We start from the raw sequence: 24,998 nt of genomic DNA, 5'->3' as shown, positions 1-24,998 counted from the left end.
ATACTTATTCAGAATTTTGATTTTTTCAGTTTTGTGTGTGTTCTTGCATAGGATCTTATGTGTGCATTTTCTGCTTTCAATTCCCATTACTATTCATTTTATATAATTTTTGATTATTCATTCTGAATAAGTTCATAAAATTTTTCAGTGTTTCTATGAATTCCTTCTATTCATCTTTTCATTTTGATGACTTCCTAAAATGTAGTACTGTCAAAATGAACTCCATCATCATTCCTTCTCTAGTTGTAAGCAAGCAGAGCTGTGATGTCACTGAAAGATCTTGCCATGTTTGGCATTCTGAATTCCAGTGTGCAAAAAACAAAAATACTGCAGCACTTATCCTGGGCAGATATGTAAACACATATAGAAATTCCAGTTTTGTTTGTGTGTTGAACTGAATGCATTTTTGCAATGTGGAGATATGTCATGTGCAAGTTTATGAAAAAAAAATGATCTTTTCCTAAAAATTTGGTCAATTAATCATATCTTTCTATGTACTTAATAGGTATAAATTGTTTTTAGTAACATGATATGTTGCATTATGTAGCATTTCTTTGGGGAAAAAAAGCTTCAATAAATTTGAAGTATGTAGGGATGGCTTTTTTGCCATTTCTGGTAACAATGATTTAGGCTTATATGACTATGACTATCTTCTATAATTGAAAACAAATACTTATAACATCATTTGGGCATTACTGTTTTATTTATTTTTGTACTGTATTGTGGGTTGAGTTCATATGATTATGCTCAGGGAAGACCTTTTTATTTTTTATTTTTTTTTTTTGTAATTTAGAGAGAAGACCTTTTGATTCAGATTTGTATCTTAGTTATTTCAAAGATTCCATCCACACATAACCCAATACTGGTTGCATTCTACAAATCTAGAATCAGTCATTTGTTTTGCTGTGTGAAGTATTGCCATTTTGCTCCAGTGAAATTTTGATATATGCTTAATCCCTTTATCTTGTGTTCTGAGAACATGTATCAATGATGTCTCTTTTTTTCTCACAAGAAAGTGATACTTTTTATTAGATCTCTTTGGAAATGGGCCCTTTGTAATATTGTACAGGTTTTTGTTTGAACATTGTAGATCCATTTATATTTAATTATTTCAAAAGTATACATTAAAACTGATATTTTGAAAGTGTCAGTTATCTTTACATAGTTAACACATTTAACTTTAACTTAAGGATGACCTTTAAATGTCCTAATATGACCCTCAACTGTTTTCTCTTCTAACCTTTTTTTGCAATTTCTTTTGCTTGAAAGAGAATGTGTTTGTAGATATTAACTCTGTCCTTTATATATACTTTAATAATATAAACTTTTAAAATTTAAAAATAACTTCGCATGGGTTATCTTATTTAATCTGTTCAAGGTAGGTTCTAATATTATCTTAATTTTATAGATAAAGAAACTGAAGCTCAGAAATTTTAAGTGACTTGTCCAGGTTCAAAGAGCTAGCAAATATTTGAGGAAGCATTTGAGATCAGGTCTTTCTGACTCCAAAGCTAGAATTCTATACACTACTCTACTTAGCTGAGTAATGGCCTCCAAAATTCAAGTACCAAGTCTTTAGTTTTTATTTCTACCTTGATACACATTAAGAATTTCAGACTTATCATATCTGACTGACATTTTGATATTATTGGACAAATTATCCATGAATCAAAAAATATATTGTCATTATTATTATCATTGGTATTATTAATCATAAAATAACATGCCACTAGGGGAGATCTAGTCTAATTATGACTTCAGTGTTCAGCTGCCTAGATTATTAGTAGCTTCTTGGATCCTCAGGTGACTGCCAAGTATTTAGTGAGGGACCAATTTGAAATTTCAAGGAGCAGAATATGTGCATAATTTTAGGAGCAGTGATCAGTGTCTGACATACTTTCTATCTTTCTTTTTTATCAGGATAATCAATAAATATCTCTTATACAGGGTATCACAGAGTATCACTACTCTATTTTTATAGTTTTTTTATTTTTCCAAATTCTTGTAAAGATAGTTTTCAATATTCACCTTTGCAAAACTATGTGTTCCAAAATTTTCCCTTTTCTTCCCTCCTACTCCCTCCCATCCCCTCCCATAGATGGCAAACAATCCAATATATGTATAATATGTGCAACTTTTTCTAAAACTTTCCATATTTGTCATGCTGCACAAGAAAAATCAGATCAAATAGTGAAAGAAAAAAAAAAACACAAGCAAATAAATAGTAACAACAACAAAAAATAAAAACAATATGCTTTAATCCACATTCAGTATCCACAGTTCTCTTCCTGGATATAGATGGCTCTTTCCACCACAAGTTTATTGGAATTGTTTTGAATTACCTCACTGTTGAAAAGGGACAAGTCCATCACTGTTGATCATCATGTAATTTTGTTGCTGTGTACAATGCTCTCATGGTTCTACTCACAAGAATCACTACTTGATAGAGTTATTAAAAAGAGTAGAGCAAATATATGGAGGAGATGGTGGGGGAGACTTTAAAGAGAAGAGGACCTGCAGGGAATATACCTAGAATGAGTACTTTGCCTTTTTCTTTGTGCCTTTTTGTATTATTAGGAGATCTGATTGTCCTGAACTAAGTACATTAGAACTAAGAACCACTGGAAGTACAAGCTTCAAAGGAAATCAGTGATCATTTCTCTCTATGAATCTTATAAATTGAAATGCCGTCAATTATATAGTAGCTTTTAGACATATGAAGCATATTTAGTGTTATCTCATATGAATTTCACAATGACTTTGCAAAATCAGTACAAAAACTTTATCATCCCCCTTTTACTTAAGAAACTCATAAAGGATGGATTACTTGCCCAGCATCTCACAGCTCTTAAATGTCCACCAGGAGATTTGATCCCACGTCTCTTATAACTTCATATTCAACATTGCTTTTCATACTACTATTCTGAGGGAAGGTGAATATGTATATATATGATGCACACATTCCATTTAGATACTAATAATATTAGGGAAGAGAAAAAAAAAAGAATTCTACCAATAGATCTTTTCTCCATGCATGTTAGCTTTTCTCATTCTTATAATGTGCTTATAATGTGACACAACTAGTTAAGGATTTCTAATGCAACAATACATCAGGAAAATATCTCTCTCTATTCTTCCCTCCTCATATCTGTATATTCTTACTTATAAACCAAGAATAACTGGATTACTAGATCTATAAATAAGAGAGACCAGAGCAATCACTGACTCCAAATCGCCTATTTTATAAGTATTCTAATGTCATCTTAGGCATGTTACTTAATCTCTGTGGACCTCAGTTTCTATACCTATAAAATCAATATTATTTATAAAATAAATTATTTTTATAAATATGGAAACTGAGATCCACAGAAGTTGTGACATGCCTAAGATGACAATAAAATTAATGTCAGGAGTGAAATTTGGATCTATGACTTCTGATTTAATTTTTACCTGTTGCATAGTAGATATAGAAACAAGTTTTTTTGTTTTTTTTTTACCACAGTGAAATATACAAATTTACAAAATAAATAGATTTCTATGCTTAAGAATGACAGAAGTTAAATACTTGGTCACATCTAAAGAGGACTAGGGAAAACTTTGTGGACTAAATGATGTATTAGAACTCTATTTTGAAACACAGGTAGAATTCTAACAGGTAGAATTAGGAACACTGGACATGAAAACTATTCCCTATGGAGATATATGTAAGGACATTTTCCAAAACTCTCTGAGATCTGCGAATCTCCAAGATTAACGCAATTGCTCTTATCCAACAAGAATATGTATAAAGATCCATGGAATCCTGATGCTTCTAAGAAGTGTGAGCATTGAAAAGAATAAAGGAGGGATGTAGAGGGACTAAAGTGACTATTGGTATACAGGGGTGTCTCACTGTGCAATGACATTTTTACCTTTCCCTTTCCAATGCTGATTTTTCATCTTTTAGTCAGAAGTCATGTCCAGATATTGACTTTGTCCCTATGCTTGGTGAAGAAAGACACTTGGACCAATACAATGTTGGTGCTTTCTGAACATTTTTGACAGATCTCCTTCTTCTGTGGGAGTTATATTCCTCTGGTAAACATCAATAACTTCCAGATCCTGAGAGGCAATATCTTAGTGATAAGCAATAGTGTCTTTCAAACAGGGAGTTAGCCATGGGCAAATTGTTATTCTATACCCGTATTTACCATTTATCTTAAACTGAATGTTTGATTGAGTGGAAGGCTAAAGAGATCAGGACTTATCTGTATCTGAAAGAATTTTATGGAGTGAGGTGATAGCTTAGCGTTAGTCTGAGAGTGTTTGTTATCAATATAGTTTCCTACTGCTTTTCTGCCTTTCTATTTTAAGTTATATAATGTTAAATTGTGATGGCAAAAATTGATAACTGAAGGTTAAATGGTTTGGTCTTTATGAGAAAGAAAGGAAATGGTATTTTTAGTGCATGGACTATTTGTAAAACAGAATACAAACCAATTAAAAATTTCAAAGTAGTTAGAGAATTTCACAAATAAATAACCTTGAAAATGACGGGCTATCCCTTCTGTAATGGAGAAAAGAAGAGAGTAGACAGGTGCTGAAAGGGAAAGTAGAGATTTGAAGACACGGTTTTCCCAAATTCAATAACATGCCAAAGGAAATTCTTCAGAAAGATAAAAATCACATTATAGAAAATGGCAGAATAATAACTTTATATACATTCTTGAAATAATGGATCAGTAATAAGAAACCCCAAAATGAGAATTAGAAAACATTATGATGGAAATTAGGATTAAAATTAGGGCAAAAATTAGCACTCTCATAAAAGAATTTAATAAATTAAATGTGAGAATAGGCAATTTAGGGTATGTGATCAAGATTCTCTCTAAACTGTAGAGACTCAGAAAAAGATAACAGTAGATGTGAATCTAAACATGATATATAAATGTGGAAGGAAAAAAAATAGTAAAAGAGCCAAAAGACTGCAGTATTAAAACAGCTTCAATATGAATCAACATAACTGATCTTGAGAATTGTTTTTCCACAGAAAATTTGAGGATTATAAAATTTCCTAGAGAAAATAAAAACAAATAAAATACTAATTGATAAAATTCAAAGCTTATAACTGAGAGAAATCCAAAGTGATAAAGGGATTGAGGAAATTGGGTAAAAGTTGATCATTAATCAAAGGAGATAAAGGAGGTAGGCGATAGAAGAATGTTTAACTTGAAGTTCACTAAATCTCACTTTGAGAAGACAGGTGAAATGGTACTTTTGGAAATTTGACCCACGTTAAAGAAATGGAGGGAGGAGTATAAAAACAGTGAAAGGAAAATATTTTGTATGAGAAGTAGTACACTCTCACGTTAAGTGAAGAGAGGTGATGAAATTCACTGAATAGAGAGAATAACAATAACAGAGGTCCAATAACAGAATTTATTTGGGGAACTGGATATTTAAAGAGACCTTCTGATAATAATGATGGTGATTCCCAGGAGCACATAGAAGAGAAAGTTTATGGTCCATGCTATGGTCAATAAAAAATAATAGTTTAGTGTTTTAGCGACATAAAGGACTTTATAGTAATTCCCTAACTCTGTAGGACCTAGAATAAATCCCTCTCACAAATTAGATCCTCCAGAAAGGCTGCCCAGATTCAGATATGCTGTGTTTCTACATCAACTCAAAAGAATAATTCCTAAGGAAGTATTAATGTTTTTGTTTTTAATAGTCAGAGAAAAGATAGTTATTCAAAAGAAAAGCATTTCATAAAATTGCATAATAAGAGAAGTAAAGTAGATTATAACTCCATAATTATGAGACATAATCTCTAGCATACATTCATAAAATTAGTGATGAGTATATATAATTAGACAAAGAATGCAGTTGAAATATACAGACAAGATTCACAAGTTTCTACTCTTCCTTTCTCGTTCTGCCAGTCAAGATGCCAAAAAGGAAGAAAGCCAAGGAGAAGAAGGTGGCTCGGGCCCCTGATGTTTTAAAGAAGCAAGAACCTAAAAAAGTGGTTAATCCTTTGTTTGAGAAGCTACCCAAGAACTTGGCATTGGTCAGGACATCCAGCCCAAAAGGGACTGTACTCGATTTGTAAAATGACTTCGATACATCAGACTTCAACGTTAAAGGTTAAAGGTCAAACAAATGTTTGAAAGTTCCACCAGCAATCAACCAGTTCAACCAGGTTTTGGATCATCATACACATCAACTGCTTAAACTGGCTCACAAGAACAGACCTGAGACAAAGCAAGAAAAGAAGCAGAGGATGCTGGCTAAGGCTGAAAAAACGCTGCAGGCAAAGGAGATGACCTCACTAAGAGACCACCTGTCCTCAGAGTAGGCAATTTTTTACCCTAGTAGAAAACAAGAAAGCACAGTTGATAGTGATTGCACATGATGTGGAGCCCATTGAGCTAGTGGTCTTCCTATCTGTCTTGTGCAGGGAAAAGGGGTTCCTTACTGTGTTATCAAAGATAAAGACAGACTGCTTAGTTCACTGAAAGACTTCCACAAGTATTGCCTTCACACAGGTTAACCCTGAAGGTAGAGCCCTAGCTAAGTGAGTAGAAGCCATCAAAATCAATTACAATGACAGATATGATGAGATCTGTCATCACTGGAGTGGCAATGTCCTGGGTCCAAAATCAGTGGCTCCTATTGCCAAGCTGGAAAAGGCAAAAGGTAAGGAACTTGCAACCAAATTAGGTTAAATGTACATTTGATTTTTTCCTACATAAAAATAAAAGTATAAACAAAATGAAAAAATATATACATACAAAAAAACATGCATATTGTGAACAAAGGTGTTCAGGGCTCACTCATAGAGGTAGGGGCAACTCAGTCTTCTGAAGCTGGACCATCAATAATGTTTTATTCCCATGAAATCTTGAGGCTTGCACTTGGCTTTCTTTCTATGAGGATCATAGAATCCTGCTGCTGAATTATTTTATACTATGCTGATTTCCTTTTCAATTGCACATAAGACTATATAGTATCTCAAGTTCCAAGTTCTGTTTGCAGTGGTAATGATGAACTAAAATGAGAACATCTATGTGAGAAAAAGAATGAAATGTGATATTTATGTTTTAGTTAAGTCCAGAATCTTAAACTTTGACTAATTTGGGGGTGGGTGGGAGGGAAGGCTAAAAGCACTTTTCACCCCTTCTTTCTTCCCTCCCCCTCTCTCTCCTTCCTTACCTCCCCCTCTCTCTTCTGTCTGTCTCTTTATCTTTATCTCTCTCTCTTCTCCCCTCTTCTTTACTACATGTGACTCAGATATCTTTCCCAACTATCTGATCATTCACACTACCATTTCAAATGAAAATGAGGCCCTTCTTGCCAAGATGTAGAAAAATCTATATCCACAAGATAACATTTTTCCCTAGCATATTTTCTCTAGGATATTTACTCTCTATTATTCACACTTTCCCACTAATCTTCAGTCTCTCACTAACTGCTAACTGCTTTTCTACTACTTACAAATATGCTTATTTATCTTTTCAATACTCAAAAATCCTTCACTATTGTCATTCCTATCATTTGACTTCTCTTCCTCTTTTAGCTGAACTGCTTGAGAAGATTATTTAGAATTGCTTCCATTTCCTTTCATTTCACTCTTTTCTTAACTTTCTGAGTTCTATTGTCAAATTTCATCCCCTTTTAAAATGCAAAACCTTCTTGACCTCTTTACAATTTTTGTCGAGGCTATCAAACTCTTCCCTTTCATATGCTGTATTTTCTGGATTTTTGTGATGTCATTCTCTTTTAAATGTCTGACCTCTCCTTCACACAGTCTCCTTGGCTAGATCTTTAACCAGGTCAACCTGGCTATTGTTAGATATCTCATAAGTCTTTTTCCTAAGTCTTCTTTTCTTTATACATTGTTTTTCACAATGATATCATCATCTCCCATGAATCAATTATCATCTATATATAAACAATTTTCAGACCAATTTATTCAGCCCTAACTTTTCTCAGGCTGCTTTCTTTAATTGCCCATTGGACACAACTAAGTAGTAATCCCATAAACATCTTAGACACAATATGTCCAAAACTAAACGTATTATTCTCTCCCCCAAAACCACAACTAAATTGACAACTCTTCTTAATTGCCATCTTCCACTTACCCAGTTTTATAATCTGTGTCATACTAGATACCCCAGTCTCACTCACCCCCAGACCTAATGTATTTTACTTTCATACCTTCTCTCATATATAGTCCCAGCTCTCCTATGATAATATTTAATCCTAGCCTAGAATATAATACTGCATTGGGTTAAACACATTTAGTGCATTTGTTTGAACTAACTGAATTGGTAAAGAAGAATGCAATTTGTGAGCTGAGAAAGTATGCTCACCTTGTTTTATTCAGTAAATTCAGTGGCTTCATATTACCTCTAGGATCAAATATTAAAAAAAAAAAAACAAAAAACAAAAAACAAAAAACAACAACAACAACAAAAAAAAAAAACCTGCACAACTTTTAAAGCCTTTGCAATCCTGACCATTCCCATTTTTTCTAGTTAATTCATATTTAATATGCATTACTTTATTAATCATTTTTGGAGGAAAAATTAGAGCAAAAGAGAAAAAAAAACATGGAAGAAATTTAAAATAAACAGGAAAAAGAAGTTCATAGCATGTGTTGATTTACATTCAGTCTCCATAGTACTTTTTCTGGATGCAGATGTCATTTGCTTTCCAAAGTCTAATGGGATTTCTTTGGATCACTGAATTACTGTGAAGAGCCAAATCTTTCACAATTGATCATTGCACATTCTTGCTGTTATTATGTACAATGTATTCCTGGTTCTCCTTGTTTCACTCAGCATCAGTTTATGTAAATCTTTCCAGGCCTTTCTAAAATGAGTTTTTTCATCATTTTATAGAATAAAAATGTTCCACTCTTCATATACTGCAATTTGATCAGGCATTCCCCAATTGATAGGCATCTACTCATTTCCAGTTCTTTGGTACCACAAAAAGATCTGCTTATAAATATTTTTGCACATGTGGGTCCTTTCCCCTCCGTTATGATTTCCTTGGGATACAGACCCTATAAGGGCACTGCTAGGTCAAAGGGTATGCTCAGTTTTAATCCTTTAGCCCAATTCCAAATTTTGCTCTTCAGAATATGTTGGATCATTTCACAATTCCAGCAACAATGCGTTAATATACCAATGTTCCCACATCCCCTTCAACATATTTTCCTGTCAACTTAGCCAATCTGAGAGGTATGGGGTGGTACCTCAGAGTTCTACTTTTCTTCCTTATTTTTTATTAAGAGACTCTCTCCTGCATACCTCTCCTTTCCTTTCACATTTTTTTCTTCTATTTCTATTATTTGCCTTTAAAAATCTTTTATGAACACTTCCATGAAACCCCTTTGGGCTCAAGATCAATTCATGCCACTCTTTGAGATTTCTTCTGTACAAATTTTGTCCTCATCTGAGTTTGTGTTTTGGTTTGCCCTGTCACCATAGCTTTCTATGGTCAAGCTTTTTTTTTTTTTTTCCTGTTACTCATTTTCTTTCCTTTCTTTGGGTATTTCCTCTCCTTTTACTTATATGGGTTAGCCTTGCTCCTGGGATAAAAAGAACACTATTCCAAGTTTCCTGTGCAGCTCTGAACCTTGGCTTTGAGCCACATGCCCCTTATGTTTACAGGGGTAGACTGACCTGCTCTTTTCAGAAAGAAAATTTCCCAGAGGTTGCTTCCTGAGATGGGACTGGAAACTTCCCCACTGATTTGCTCCTCTACTGAGCCAGAACTGATGATCTTAGTTGCTGATTTGCTGTGATTAAGACCCTCTCACAGGCTTTCCCAGAATCTGAGGTGGGTTGAACAACCTTTTCACAGCAATGAGACTGACCTTTCTTGAAGTTTTTCCAGTCTATCTTGATCTGGAGAGTGTTTTTACTCTATCAGACTCTGTTCAGAAGCTTCATGTGGTTTTTGAGGGAAATTGGGAGAGCTCAAGCAGTTTTCTGGTTTTACTTTCCCATCTTGTCTCTATCCCATAGAAGTCTGTTTTTATTTTTTTTTAACCTCACACCTTATACTTTTTCAAAGAGACTGTTGATAGACTTGAAGTCAGCAAGAGGTGAATTCAAATTTGTCTTCAAATTTATAAGTTGTGTGAGCCTGGGTAAGCTTTTGACTTCTGTTTGGCTTAATTTCCTCAAATATAAAATGGAAACATCACATCTCTCAGAGGATACCATAAGATAATATTTAAAAAAATTAGCACAGTGACTGGCACATCATAGCAAATATCCTTCTACCCAAACCATCTTAACACATTCTGTGATCCAAGGACAATGGTCTATTCTTTGTTGCTTTGTACAAAACTCTCTTTCTCCTAACACCAGACATTTTCATTTCCTGTTTCCCATGCCTGCAATATTTGTCACTATTCCCTCAAGCCATATTTGTCTCATGGTTTTTCTGGCTTTCTTCAAGACCCAGCTACATTTCCTCCTTCTACAAGTAGTCTTTCTTGATCCTCTTAATGCTAGTTTCTTCCCTTCAGGATATCTCCACTTTATCCTGTATAAGTTTAATCTATAATTTTTATAGTTATTTGCATGTTCACTGCCCTATTAGACTATGAGTTTCTAGAAGAAAGGAGATTGCCTCTTTCTGTACCATTATAACATAACCAAGAGCCTGGCACATTGCAGATTCTTGATACATGGTTTTTTACTTGACTTGATCCAGAAACACTTTGGGACTCCAAGTTATGGTTAAGTTGAGTATCTGCAACAGTAGAGGGCATTTCAGTACCAGGAGATTCCTACACTAATGGAGTCACAAGTTCACACCAAAGGAAACACAACAACCCCAAATTTGTATCACTTATTCTATGCAATATAGGTTATAAGCAATATATGATATACAAAATATTATACTATATGCAATAAGCAAATCAAGTCCCATCTCAATTGGTTATTACTAGCTTAGAATTATTATAAACCAATTCATCATTCAGAAGTTTCAATGTTTGATTAAACTTTCAAACAACATATCATTCCTTCCTCCCTTTCATTACTTACGATAGTCTGGAACTTATTTCCTTTCTTCATTTGCTCTTCATCTGCTCATTCTGGCCAATGAGGATTATAAACTATCCTTTGAATTCAACATTTCATCTCCTATCTTTGTGTCCTTGTTTCAATTGTTCTCTACCCTCAATGCAGTTCCTCCTCATCTATGCTTTTTAGAATCTCTAGCTTTCTTCAGAGCTCACCTCAGAGGCTGTCTTTTATATGAGAAGTTTCTTAATCTCTACCATTGAGATATGTTTCTCCCACCTGAAATGACTTAATATCTATATCAGTGTATATCTTGTTTCTCCTCCTCCTATATCCATCTCCCTCTAGTATTTAATTATGGAAGTAATTAATATTTGTAGAATTTAATTGAATTATTTTGGAGGTATTTGGTAAAGAAACTTCAATTCAATCTAAGTTGAAGACAAACCAACAAATATGAGGAAAAGAGGTTGGCAGGTTTTTCCATTTCAGTTTTTTTTTCTGAATTTTTGTTGTTTGTCTGAGATATCAGATAGTCACCTTAATCTTCCAGTGATTCACAAAGCCTGTGGATTTAAAGGATAAGTAAGCTTTCTTTCAACTGAGGCAGGTAATAAAAAGGACAGCAGTTATAAGTAGAAATACTTTTGCAACCTTGCCCATTCAGGCTTATCAAATGTGAAATAATGCTCAGAATCAGATCACTTCCCTATAATCTTGTTCTGAAAAAATATGATCTGCAAAGAGAGTCATTTATCAGATTGACTAATCTGTGGAATTGTAAAAGTAGACATTTACTATCTACATTTTGACTGCAATTTGTGGGTATGTTAGAAATCCTGATAGGTGTGCTATTTAAATTGTTAAAAAAAAAAAAAGAGAGAGAGAGAGAGAGAGAGAGAGAGAGAGAGAGAGAGAGAGAGAGAGAGAGAGAGAGAGAGAAGCAAGATAAATACATAGATTACTTTGTAAAAGACTAAGCATGATTGTGAAATATAAGGAATAAGAATATTCTCTCAGATGATATAAAATCTTACTAGGTATAATAGACTTTCATTAAAGTTGTTTCTACACAAAATGAACAGTTGAAGCAATCTTCCAGATAATTCAACTTTCAAAAATATCCTTTTGAAGAGAACAAAGACATTTGGAATCTGACTCCTACAGACCATTTGTCTAGATTACTTTGATTAAATTGCTTAAGTAACCAATTCTTTACTTGGCCTAAGTCAATTAAAATTTATTGAAAATGTATAGGCTATAGTCTCAGTATTGTTATCACTATCTGGGCAAAACTGGAAAACTGAAAGCTAAAGAATGCAGTATGGTAGTGAGGAAAGAAGACTGGGTTTGCATTCAGAGAACCTGAGGTTGAATGTTACCTTTGTCATTTACCACCTGTGTGACCTAGGATAAATCATTGTAACTTTATTCTCCAAAGGTAAAATTCAGGGACTGAAGTCAATGGATGTTCTCTAAGATCTCTTTAGAAAGATTCCATTTAGCTTTGAGATTTTCTATTTGCAAAATGACAAAATAACCGGTGTAATTAAATTTCTAAATTAAGTAGGTTTGTTACAACCTACTTAGTTAGAATTAGTTAGAAGTAGATTAGTCAAATTTGGAGAAGGAGGCATGGTGAAGCCACCCAGAACATTAGAAAGTTTCTTTTTTCATCTGACTTGAATAAGTGATTGTTGAGGTTTATGGTGAACATGTCATTATTGTCCCATAAACACCTTCTGTCTCTCTCAGAGGCAACTGGCAGAAGTATCTGTGAATATAACTGTTACATTCCTGAATACTTAGCATAGTGTCAGGCATCTAGTAACTTTTTAATATCTATTGATTTAAATTCAGTTGAATAGACACATGATGTGAAATTTTTTCCCCCTTCCTTCTTTCTCTCTTTTGTTACTTCCTCTTCTCAAAGCTTAAGGCCCAGAATTGCCACACAGCACTAATTTGGTATTCATCCATCCACTTAATTGTGCACTTGTCTTCCCAGGAGACCTCTCAGCCACTGTCTTCTTCGTTTATCAGCGTTAATTTTTCCTGACCCTTTTTTGAAGTAGTAAAAAAGTCACTTCATTTATATATAGAGTGATATGATAGTGGAAATGCACATTTCCAAGAAATCCATGCTCCAGCAAATCTTATCCTAAATCTTTGGGCTCAATATTTACTTTTTCTCTGAAAATGAAAACCTGGTACAATTCAGGAAAAAAAGCATAAATAACATACATATTCATCTCCATTAATAAATTCCCATTTTACTTTCAAGTAGAAAAGTTGAGATTATATTCTGATTCCCTTTTATGTTTTAGCACATCCATTGTATTTTTTTTTTCAAAGTAGATTTGATTTTTCCACAAAATTAGAATATTTGAGATAGACTTAACCTCAATATTTTTTGCTTGATAAAGTCAGTCATTGAAATATATATCTGATTGAGTTCAATCCACACTTACTAAGCACCTACTGTGTGACAGATACCCTGCTTGATTAAAAAAAAAATGAACAAAAAAAGTATTATTTTCTTTGTATTTTCAGACCTGGCACAATATCTGATTAATAATGGGAACTAAATCAGTACTTATTGAACTGAATTAAAGTGGTTTTTATTTCTCAAAATGTTATGTTTCTTTTGATAAACCTTCCAAGTCATACGTATTTATTGTGTCATTGATGGCAAAGTGCTCAGTATAGACCCACATCTGGTAAATGCAACAATGATGTTGATCTTTCAGACCAGTAACTCTTGAAGCCTCCAATTGATAAAGATGTTAAGTACATCTTTAAAGGAAGAGTAAGCATCATCTTTGGAAGAATCACTAATGTTTTCTTTTATTGAAGTCTAGGCCACAAAAAATAAGGACCATTATGGTTTGACCAATTCAACTTAAATTTTTTTTTTCCTGTATGTTACCAAGGCTGATGGTGATTTAAGGGCATTTTCCTCCTTACACTTTAACTCCTATTTTTCAAATTCTGGTTCCCAAAAATACATTATAATTCAAATGGGATTGAAATTGTTTGGCTGGGAGGATGAAGTAATAAAGAAAAAAAAAAAACTAATGGGATTTTTGAGCAAAAGTATATCCTCTAGGCTGAGGGAGTCCACTTCAGAGAATTCTAAAAGTTCAGGGGATGATGGGAACCTGAGCTAATGGCTCATAAAGTGCTTGGAGATCTTGAGAAGAAGGACCCATAGAGGCACAAAAATAAAATTAAAGTGGCAGTTTCTTTGAATTATAATGAGATGCTAGGTAGGGAAGGCTATAATATAATCACTCTTGAAAAGCACTTTGCAAAGAAAGTGCTATCTAAGTGCTTAATAATAAACTATTTTTCTTTAGTGGTGGTGCTTCAAGGAAAATGAATGTGTGCTATTTTCTAAGCCTTGTGCTTGATTCGCTTAATGGTAAAACAATGCCTAAGTAGATTCTTCTTTGCTGTTAAAAGCCTGCACCTGAACAGAAATTACCATTTTCAAATGGAAAAAAAATAATAAATGATATGTTAAATGACTAGGAACATGTCAGCGAAGAATAAGATCTGAAATAATGTTTGCTCCCTGCTTCCCACTCAGCTCCAGGAGAATGGGGTCTTGTGAAAGGTTTGCTCTCTCCAGGTACATTTCAACTTAGAAATGAAAAAGTCACTAAGGAAGTATCTTTTGACCATATAGGAAAGTAATATAATATAACAGAAAGAATATTGAAGTTATAGTCAGAAAACCTTGATTCATTGTTACTAATTAGTGCTGGGGTTTTAGATAAATCACTTTAATACTCAAATTATTGGCTTCCTCCTCACTGGAAAGGTGGCTTTGGATTAGAAACTCTATGAAGGCCCAGAAACTGATTTGAGCATGACACCAGAATTTAAGGATGATAAAGAAGGTGAGAATCTTGCAGACTATTACATATAAATGTTAAATAAAGAAATTGGGTATCTTTAGTTTAGAGAAGAGAAGGCTTAGGAAGTCATTATAAATATCTTCAAGTATATGAAAATCTGTCAGCTAGAAGAAAAAATTAGGCATGTCCTTGGATCCCCCAAAAATAAGAATGATGATTAATAATTTAATGAAATCTTTTTTTAAAAAAATTATCATTGTTTCATAATAGAATGACTTATCTTGGAAGGAGATAAACTTTTTTATTGATGAGCATTTTTTTTTAGGGAAAAAGTATTATCACAATGGGAGCATTTTGAAAAGAATAAGTTGAGCTCATGTCAGTTGCTTTAAGATTTCTTATTATCAGTTGTCAATGTTAACTGGTTACCTTAGTTATTAATTTATCTTCTTATAAAAGTTGCCCTATACTGAATTACTGGTGAGCATGTTGTATTCCTTCTCTCATTAGAATATAAGCCCCTTGAGAGGAAGGGGTGTTTCACACTTATTTATGTCTTCAGAATTTAGATAGTGTGTGTTAATTAAAATTTAAAATTTTAATAATTACAAAGTGTTTGCTCATTGTGAAATTGATGGATGGGATTGGTCCAGATGATGACTGAAAGCTTTTCTAACATGAATATTGAAATTGGTTATAATGATTTTCCAAGCCTTTTCTTCCCCAGTGTAAATATCCCTGATTCTCTTCAAATAATATCCTTATAGAATGGTTTTTGAACTTCCATCTTCTTGTTCATCCTCCATCTAACAGTCTGATGGAAATAGTGTTGGAGAAAAAGAGGGCTATTCTGCTTCTTTTGAGGAGAAACAAACAAATTTGAAAATCCATTGTAAAATGAAAATCAAAGAAAGCATATTAAAATTGTTTTCTGAAGTTGTCATTTTCCTTGGAAAGTCAGGGGAGGAGATGTTTTTTAATTATGTTTAAGTCTGTTTTTAGTTTATTTGTTATGAAGATGTCCACCATGATATCTGGTGAGTAAATGTCTCTCATTATGCAAAAACTTTGAACAGCATATTCTGTGGCTAGCTCCAAGGACAGTGATAATTGGCCAAAATCATAAGTTTGTTCCCTATACAGATTAGTCAACTTTGTTTTTTTCCATAGCCATGAATCTTTCTGACACCAGATTAGGTACCATATATGAATCTTTTAAAAGGAGCTAGGAATAAATAAAAAATACATATATTTATTCCTGTGAATTGTCACATGTTCTAATGGGCATGCAGTGGGGTGTTCACTAGTGATTGAAGCAATTACTATGTGCTAAATATTTTGCCAGTATTATATCCTCTGATCCTAAATATCTGAAGCCAGATTAGTACTCCTCTTTCTGAATTCAAGACTAATACTCTATACTCCATGTCACCTATCTGCAAATTGTGGTTCAGTATCATCTCAAAGTATGAAAATCAGCACAAAGATAATTTTCACCAAGACAAAGAGTTTGGAAAAGTTAAAGTGAATTAAATAAATATATATTTTTTCCTTCCTTCCTTTCTTCCTTCCTTCCTCCCTTCCTCCTTCCCTTCCTCTCGTCTTCCTTCCCTTCCTCCCTTCCTCCCTTCCTTCCTTTCTTTCTCCTTTCTTCTTTCCCTCCCTCTTTCCTTCCCTTCTTCCCTCTCTTACTCCCTTTCTCTCTCTCATCTCTCTCTCTCTCTCTCTCATCTCTCTCTCTCTCTCTCTCTCTCTCTCTCTCTCTCTCCAAAATGCTGTTTAAAGAAATAAAGAACATATTGAATAACTATAGGGATATTAACTGCTCATGACTGTTTTATACAGTATAATAAAAATGATATTAACTAAATAAAACTAATAAATTTAGTGCTTTTGTACTAATTAAACTATTTCACATGAATAGACAATATGACACCATTCTTTTGTAGGAAGAAAAGATCTAGAATATCAGAGGAAGTGATGAAAAAAGTAGGAATGAAGGGAAAACAGCATTACCAGATATCAAACTATGTTTTAAGGCAATAATCTTTTGAAATAATTTGGTACTGATTATGACAAACAAACAACTGAAACCAATGCAGCATACAAGAAAAAGAAGAATCAGAAACCATTTAACTCAATTACCTAGTGTTCCATAAACTTCAAAACACAAATTATATAGACAAGAAGTCTCTGACAAAAATTGGTAGGGAAAGTGAAAAGCAATGTTAGAATTTAGGATTAAATCAACATCTCATACTATAAACCACACTAATCTGAAAACAGACTCATAATAAGGTTATTAAAGATCATAGCATAAAAATATAGAAGATTTTAAGATCACATATTGATATTTCTCCTGGCAATCTTGTAATGGGCTGAGGCTTGAGTTGATGCACTGATGCATGCATTTCAATCATAATACACATTGGCTACATTTAGAGTACAAAACTGAAATAAGATGTATTTGATAACAAAGATTGTGACATGTTTTCATCTAATTATTGAGATGAACATATGTGAGCACATCATAATTTTGCATTTATCTCAACAATTATTGGTAGTTTTGTAATTCTTTTTTGGTAATTCTTTTAGCCAGATAGTATCAACAACTATTGGATATTAATCAATCAGAAATTTCCTTAAAGGCTGAAATAAAGGGAATAGGTAAGAATATTTCTCTCTATGAAACAAATACTCACATTTTATGAATGGAAATAATGTGTTTATCATTGGATTTGGGACAAGAATATGTCACTCAGGATTCAATAAAATATACAAAAGGATATATTACTCCTGCTACCTACACACCAATCCCCACAAGATACAGACAAGTGTAATCAATGTTTTCACTTAAGTTTTTGAATTTATTGCCTCTACTGCACCAAAGTTGAATTGTAATCTTACATTTTATTTATTTTTAAGCGGCAAAAAATCTACAAAGGCAAAGTGAACCATTCCCTCCTGGGTTTAGACTCAAAGGAGGACCATATATTTAGAAACTTCCTGTTTCTGTAGAATTATTGAAGAGAGTACTATTTGAAGGTCCATTTCTTGCTGTTTGATGTACTACCTTCAATAAGAAAATGCAAACTTAGGTGTACCCAGGGCTCTTTCAAAATCTTTTAGAAGAAAGAGGGAGTTGCGAGCTGGAGTGTGAATTGTTTGTTCTTTTGTTTAAGGAAAGGAATGCTGCTTCTTTGGAGTAAAAATGAACGATTTCAGCCACAAGAAACCTAAAAATCTGGTCGAGTCTGTCACATTCCCCATAGAAACAGTTCCAAAAGTTGATCTTTTTCCTTTTTTTTTTTCTTCTTACACTCAACTATCCTCCTATCTCTGAACAGAAGAATTGTTTTCCACTTTGTGAAGATTAAGAACATTCACTGTTCCCTCCCATCTCTCCCACCCTCTATTAATTTAAACTGCTTATGTTTATCATGACTTATGTTCTGCTCTTTAGTTCAGCCTCAGAGAATGAACAGGTCTTCTCCTTTCCAGGACTAACCTTTTATATGTGCTCCTTATGTCATCACCTCCCTAGGTAGTGATTAGACTCTGGGCCTGGAGACAGGGAAACCTGAGTTAAATCTGTCTTCAGAGACTCATTACATGTGTGATCCTGGAAAGATCATTTAAACTCTCAGTTTCCTTAATAACAACATCTATCTTGCAGTTATTATGTTTAAATGAGATTATATCTCACCATGCTCCTCTTCAGATACCTTCCCCACACTCTGCTCTCCACTCCCACATTTCAACTCCCTTTTATGTCTTATTTTATGGAATATAAATTCATTGATAGTAGCAATTAGCTTTGTTTTTGCTTATATTTACATTTTTATATTTATTTATTGCAATTTATATATTGCTTATAATATATATGTATATATGTATGTATATATGTGTATATAATTATATACACATATATATATACATACACACACACACACACATACATATACACATTGCCTGGTGCTTAGTATTTAATAAAAGCTTATTTCCTATATCTATTAACTAATCCTATATAACATACCTTATTTGGATTTAGATTTAGATTCCTATCCAATCCAGATATCAGGCATCAACAATCCATAATGCTTCATCTTTTCTCTATTTTTACTTTGCCAAAATACAAATACCTTTCCTAGTAACCTCTCCCCTATTTTTGCTGTCATTATCTATTAGAATGTAAGGTTATCTTTTTTGTTTGTTTGTTTTATGAATTATATTGGGAGAGAAAAATCAAAGCAAAAAGGAAAAACCATGGGAGAGATAAAAAAAGAAAAAAAAAACAGTGAATATAACATGTGTTGATTTACGTTATTTTTTTAGTTGTTATTCTGGATGTTGATGGCATTTTCTGTCCAAACTCTATTGGGATTTCTTTGGATAGAATGTAAGCTTCTTTAGGATAGAGAAATTCTCTTTTGTAACTTTGTTCTCCTAGCATTTTGTGCCTCAGTGCTTGACAAAGAATAATTGCTTAATCTTTGCCTTTTAAAATGCATTCATTCTTTTTCTATCATTATGACTTAAACTAGAAGACTCTTACCATCTTGGTCATTTGTCTCAGTATTCTAGTATCTTGACTAAATTAGAGTTTTGCAATTCAAACCATGGAACATCAGAAATCTTTTCTGGGACAAATATTCTCTTTCATTGGAGAGAAAATTGAAGCTCAAAAATGTTGATCTGATTTGTGTAATATGCAATAGCCAGTTGGCAGAAGAACTAAAACTCAAAATCAAGTTTTGCTTTTTTTTTTTTCAAAAGTTTTATTCAGCTATCTCTCACTACCTTCCCAAGGAGGCCACAGAGTTTGATTTGGTAACTATTTCTTTCCCTGTCATTCTTCATACATTTTACTTTAAAATGTGTTTAAGAAGAGCAAATTCTGAGGTAAGCCAATTCTTTTAAGTTTGAAAGGGAAGAAAGTAGCATATACTTCCATACATGCATACATAGATACAGACATATATTTGTTGTATAATTCTACACTGACACATTTTAACATATTGTTGATCCTTTTTAGGCTATAGACTTCAGAAATTCAATTGAACATCTTCAATTAACCACAGATCTAAGCATCATATTAAACAATCATAAATTCAAAGCCAGAAAAGACCTTTAAGATCATCATATCCAAACCTTTCATTTTAAAGGGAACAGCTAGAGTCAAGGCAGTGAAATTAAATTGGAATAGAATCAGGTCTAATTATTTAAAATCAGAGGCAGCTAGATGGTGCAGTGGATAGAATATTGCCCCTGAAGTCTGGAGAATCTGAGTTCAAATCTGGTCTCAGGTATTTAACATTTATTAGTTGTGTGACCCTGGGCAAATCATTTAGCCCCAATTGCCACACACACACACACACACACACACACACACACACACTCACACAAAGTTGCTAAAGTCTAATATTAAATTCCCTTGTACTGTGTGTCATCTCAGTTTTCAAAATGGAATATTTTATTTATTTGACAAAAGTTACTCAGAGTGAAATCAAATGAAATCAAGGTATCAGATAAGCCCCTCAATACCTCTATGTAACTAGAAGTTATGCATATCAAGAGATATGTTGAGGAAATCAGTATCTTAAAAGTATCTCCCCCTAAATACCAGAATTGTTTGAACAATACTGATGATGTTAGAATGAGCAGAATGTAGTTCAAATAATAGAGCATTGGGCTTAGAATAAGAAAAATCCATCTTTATGAGTTCAAATCTGGCCTCAAACACTTTCTAGCTATGTAACCTTGGGAAATCACTTAGCCATATCTACTTCAGTTTCCTCATCTATAAAATGAGCTGTATATGTAATGTACAATGTAATGTAAAATGTATAAAATGTATAAAATGAGGAAATGGCAAACTACTCCAGTGTCTTTGCCAAGAAAACCTCAAATGGGAACATGAAACACAATTGAAACAATTGAAGAGTATGGTTGACATTAGATGATATATCTGGCTTCTAAAAATAAGTACTTTTTATTGGCCATACTCACATAAATAAAATTTCTGTTTTCTATATCTTAATACATACATCCAAACTATATAGAGAATTGACTCTAATTTATAAGAAATCAAGCCATTCTCCAATTGATAAATGGTGAAAGTATATGAACAGATAATTCTCAGACGAAGAAATTGAAACTATTTCTAGCCATATGAAAAGATGCTCCAAGTCATTATTAATCAGAGAAATGCAAATTAAGACAACTCTGAGATCCCACTACACACCTGTCAGATTGGCTAGAATGACAGGGAAAGATAATGCGGAATGTTGGAGGGGATGTGGGAAAACAGGGACACTGATACATTGTTGGTGGAATTGTGAACACATCCAGCCATTCTGGAGAGCAATTTGGAATTATGCCCAAAAAGTTATCAAACTGTGCATACCCTTTGATCCAGCAGTGTTTCTACTGGGCTTATACCCCAAAGAGATACTAAAGAAGGGAAAGGGACCTGTATATGCCAAAATGTTTGTGGCAGCCCTGTTTGTAGTGGCTAGAAGCTGGAAAATGAATGGATGCCCATCGATTGGAGAATGGTCGAATAAATTGTGGTATATGAATGTTATGGAATATTATTGTTCTGTAAGAAATGACCAGCAGGATGAATACAGAGAGTATTGGTGAGACTTACATGAACTTAGCTTCAGCTAAATGAAATGAGCAAAACCAGGAGATCATTATATACCTCAATGATGATACTGTATAAGGATGTATTCTGGTAGAAGTGGATTTCTTCAAAAAAAAGATCTAACTCAGTTTCAATTGATCAAGGATGGACAGAAGCAGCTACACCCAAAAACCACTGGGAAATGAATGTAAACTGCTTGCATTTTTGTTTTTCTTCCCGGGTTATTTCTACCTTCTGAATCCAATTCTTCCTGTGCAACAAAAGAACTGTTTGGTTCTGCACACATATATTATATCTAGGATATACTGTAACCTATTTAACATTAGTAAAGGACTGCTTGCCATCTGGGGGAGGGGGTGGAGGGAGGGAAGGGAAAAATCGGAACAGAAGTGAGTACAAGGGATAATGTTGTAAAAAATTACCCTGGCATGGGTTCTGTCAATAAAAAATTATTAAAAAAGAAAAGAATGAATGTTGAAAATTATGCATATATTTTGAAAATAAAAGCTTTAATTAAAAAAATATAGTATTTTCACTTTATATGAAGGCATCAAGGTTTTGACAAAAAACAGATACAGTTTTGTGTAGTAAATTACATATTCACTGTCATGTAATAATGAAAAGATAAAAAGACTACAAGATTCTACTGTGGTTACTTGTTGACTAAAAAACTATGATATTTATTTATATTCAAGGTAATTGGAATTAAGTGACTTGCTCAGGGTCACAAGCTAGGAAGCGTTAATTGTCTGAGGGTAGATTTGAACTCAGGTCCTCCTAACTACAGGGCCATTTTTTTATCCATGGTGTTATTTGGCTACTCCAATGGGATTTATTGAAGATAAATGTCACCTTAGAGGCTCTCTTCCAACTTGAAAATCTTCCATGTACAGATCAAGAGAATAGTTTTAAATTTGGACTTCCTATTTCCCCTTGTTAATGAATAATAAGGGGAGAAATATTGAGGTCATCTACATTCCAGAGGTAAATTCTATCTATATTGTACATAGAAACTACTTGAAGCCTTAGATTTCATTTTTTTAAAAAATGTGTAGTGTTTCAATCAGGTCTGAAAGGGTTTTGCCCTTATATCTCATTATCAGTGTAATTCTCTTTATGACTAATAAATTTGCCAAAGGATAAAAGGGACACATTTTTATATTTCTGTTAAATCTCCTATAGTTAGATTAGATGTGTAATTTTATATTTAGAATCTTTTGCATCCTGATTCTATTCCCCAATATGTGTTTTTCTAATTTCTGTTGTAAACAAATCTAATCAATATAGCATCTAAAGCTCTTATAAAGTCATTGATAAAACATTAACTGATACAACTTCAATGATGGATTCCTGGAAACATATCATGGTAGACTTCTTTGCAAATTGATTAATCCACTAATGACTTATTTTTGAATCTTGTCATCCAATCAGTTCCAACTCCAATGAACTATTCTGACATTTTGATCTCATGTCATTTTCTACAATGGTTTCACCCTTTTTCCCCCAAATGCTTTGCCTAAATACTATATTAATATAATTATGCTGAAGTTAGGTTTTTAGCACTGTCCAAAAAAGGAAGCAAATTTACTCTGGCATATTTATGTTTGCCCTTTGTTATCACTGCTTATCTTTCTAAATGTTCACAAGCTTTTTCTTTACTAATGTAATCTAGATTTTTACCAGTAATCAAAACTCAACTCACTGACCAATAATTTGTACATTTTTCTCTATTTTTAAAATTAAAATTATCATTTAATCTTTTCCAATCCTGTAATACTCAACATCTCTCATTTTAATGTCACTGGCAGTGGTTCCCCCCATTTTCTAAGATCGAATTCATTCCAGTTCTGTAGCCTTTATACAACTAAATACATTTAAGTACTCTTATTATTCCCTCAAACTTGTCTTGATTTTGGCTTCTTTATTCTGGTTTTGTTCATCTTTATTGTTCAAATACCATTCTATTTGTCAGAAAAAGGATTAGTAAGAATTGAGCAGATCTACCTTCTAGGCTTAACAGTTTCTTTTTATCATCCTATGTTCCTTGAATATTGGTCATTTTATTCTTTGATCTTCTTAACTCATATGTCTTTACTTTGGACCTGTTCTGTCCCACTACACTTTATTTACCACCTCTCCTATCAATATCTATATCTATCTAGCTATGTTGAATCAGAGGAGATAATCGCCAGAAGAATGGTAAGTTACAAAGAATGAAATTTAAAAGAAAAATAGAAATAATTTTGATGATGAAGAAATTATGAAATAAGCAATTGTTTCAATGAGTTTTCTAAATATAGATGGCTTGGTTAAAAGCACAGGATCATCAGAAATCTTGGTTATGATTTCTACCTCAGGTACTTACTAGTTATGTGACCATAGACAAATCACTTAAATTTGTCTATTATAAGGAAATAATGATAACTATAGAAACTGCTAAGCACATGACAAAGCTCAAGTAAGATCATGTATCTAACATGTAAAGATTTAATGGTCTATAAAAATGTCAACTATTATTTTAACTACCTCCTTTTAGTTCCCCTTTCCTGTATACCAATAAGTTCTAAGAATGAATATTTACTCTTGACAAACTAGAGGGTTTTCCCCTTTAAAGTAAAAACTGAAATCTGATATATCAAGTTAAGGGGCAACAAATCAATAGTCATATCCTAAAAGTCAGTACATCTGATAGCAGTAAAAGAAATGAATCTCTAGCTGAATGGACAAGGTAACTAAATGCTAACTATAATGATGAAAATGGTAGCAAAGTACAATTCATGATTCTTTATTGTTATGGAAATTGGGGGACAAGATAGCAAATTTGATTAAAAGAAGACTACTCGTTGTAAACCCATCTTTAGCAACTATGCCTAGTGGGAACTGGCATGCCATCTTCCAAATGGGTCTTATGCCAACAAACAGATGGCATTGAATAGAGTCTGCCAGAGAACAAGTGTTTGCATCATGTTTTGCATGCAGCCATATTCTTCTAAAAGGCAATAGGCCCATCAGAACAGTGTATCATGCAAGTTGTATCCAAAGAAGAGAGAGGAAAACACTCTTTGGGCAAGATACAGTGTTCTTATAATGACAGCTGTCAAATAACCAACACACTGCTTATATAGCTCTGTGGATAAGTTAATGATACTGATAAATTCAGAAATATTCACTATCATCTGAAAGTATTTAATTCCTATTTCTGAGTAGGCGCTTCTGAAAAGATAGTGGCGGGCATGAGACATTCCTTTTATTTACCAGTCTCTCTTAAGAATTAGTTACCAGCTATGCTGAGGTTAAAAAAAAAAAGGCATTGGACATCCAATGTTCATACTTTCTTCCAGTTTCATTATAACTGTTGATTACAGTCACTGCTGAGTTGCCTACTACCTGTAAAGAGAGAGCAATTATAGTTGCTAATGGTTGCCAAAATTTCGTCAGTCTTATATAAGTCTT

The 24,998-nt window shown here is 33.3% G+C and overlaps 1 pseudogene; it reads left to right on the top strand.

Moving 5' to 3' along the window:
- Positions 1 to 5,929: 5,929 nt before the first annotated feature.
- Positions 5,930 to 6,710, top strand: LOC127548304 (60S ribosomal protein L7a-like; annotated as a pseudogene).
- Positions 6,711 to 24,998: the final 18,288 nt, after the last annotated feature.

The sequence above is a fragment of the Antechinus flavipes genome, chromosome 1, assembly GCF_016432865.1.
Source record: "Antechinus flavipes isolate AdamAnt ecotype Samford, QLD, Australia chromosome 1, AdamAnt_v2, whole genome shotgun sequence".
Taxonomy (NCBI): Eukaryota; Metazoa; Chordata; class Mammalia; order Dasyuromorphia; family Dasyuridae; genus Antechinus; species Antechinus flavipes.
Note: the sequence above shows the minus strand (reverse complement) of the source record. Positions and strands in the feature narration are given on the sequence as shown.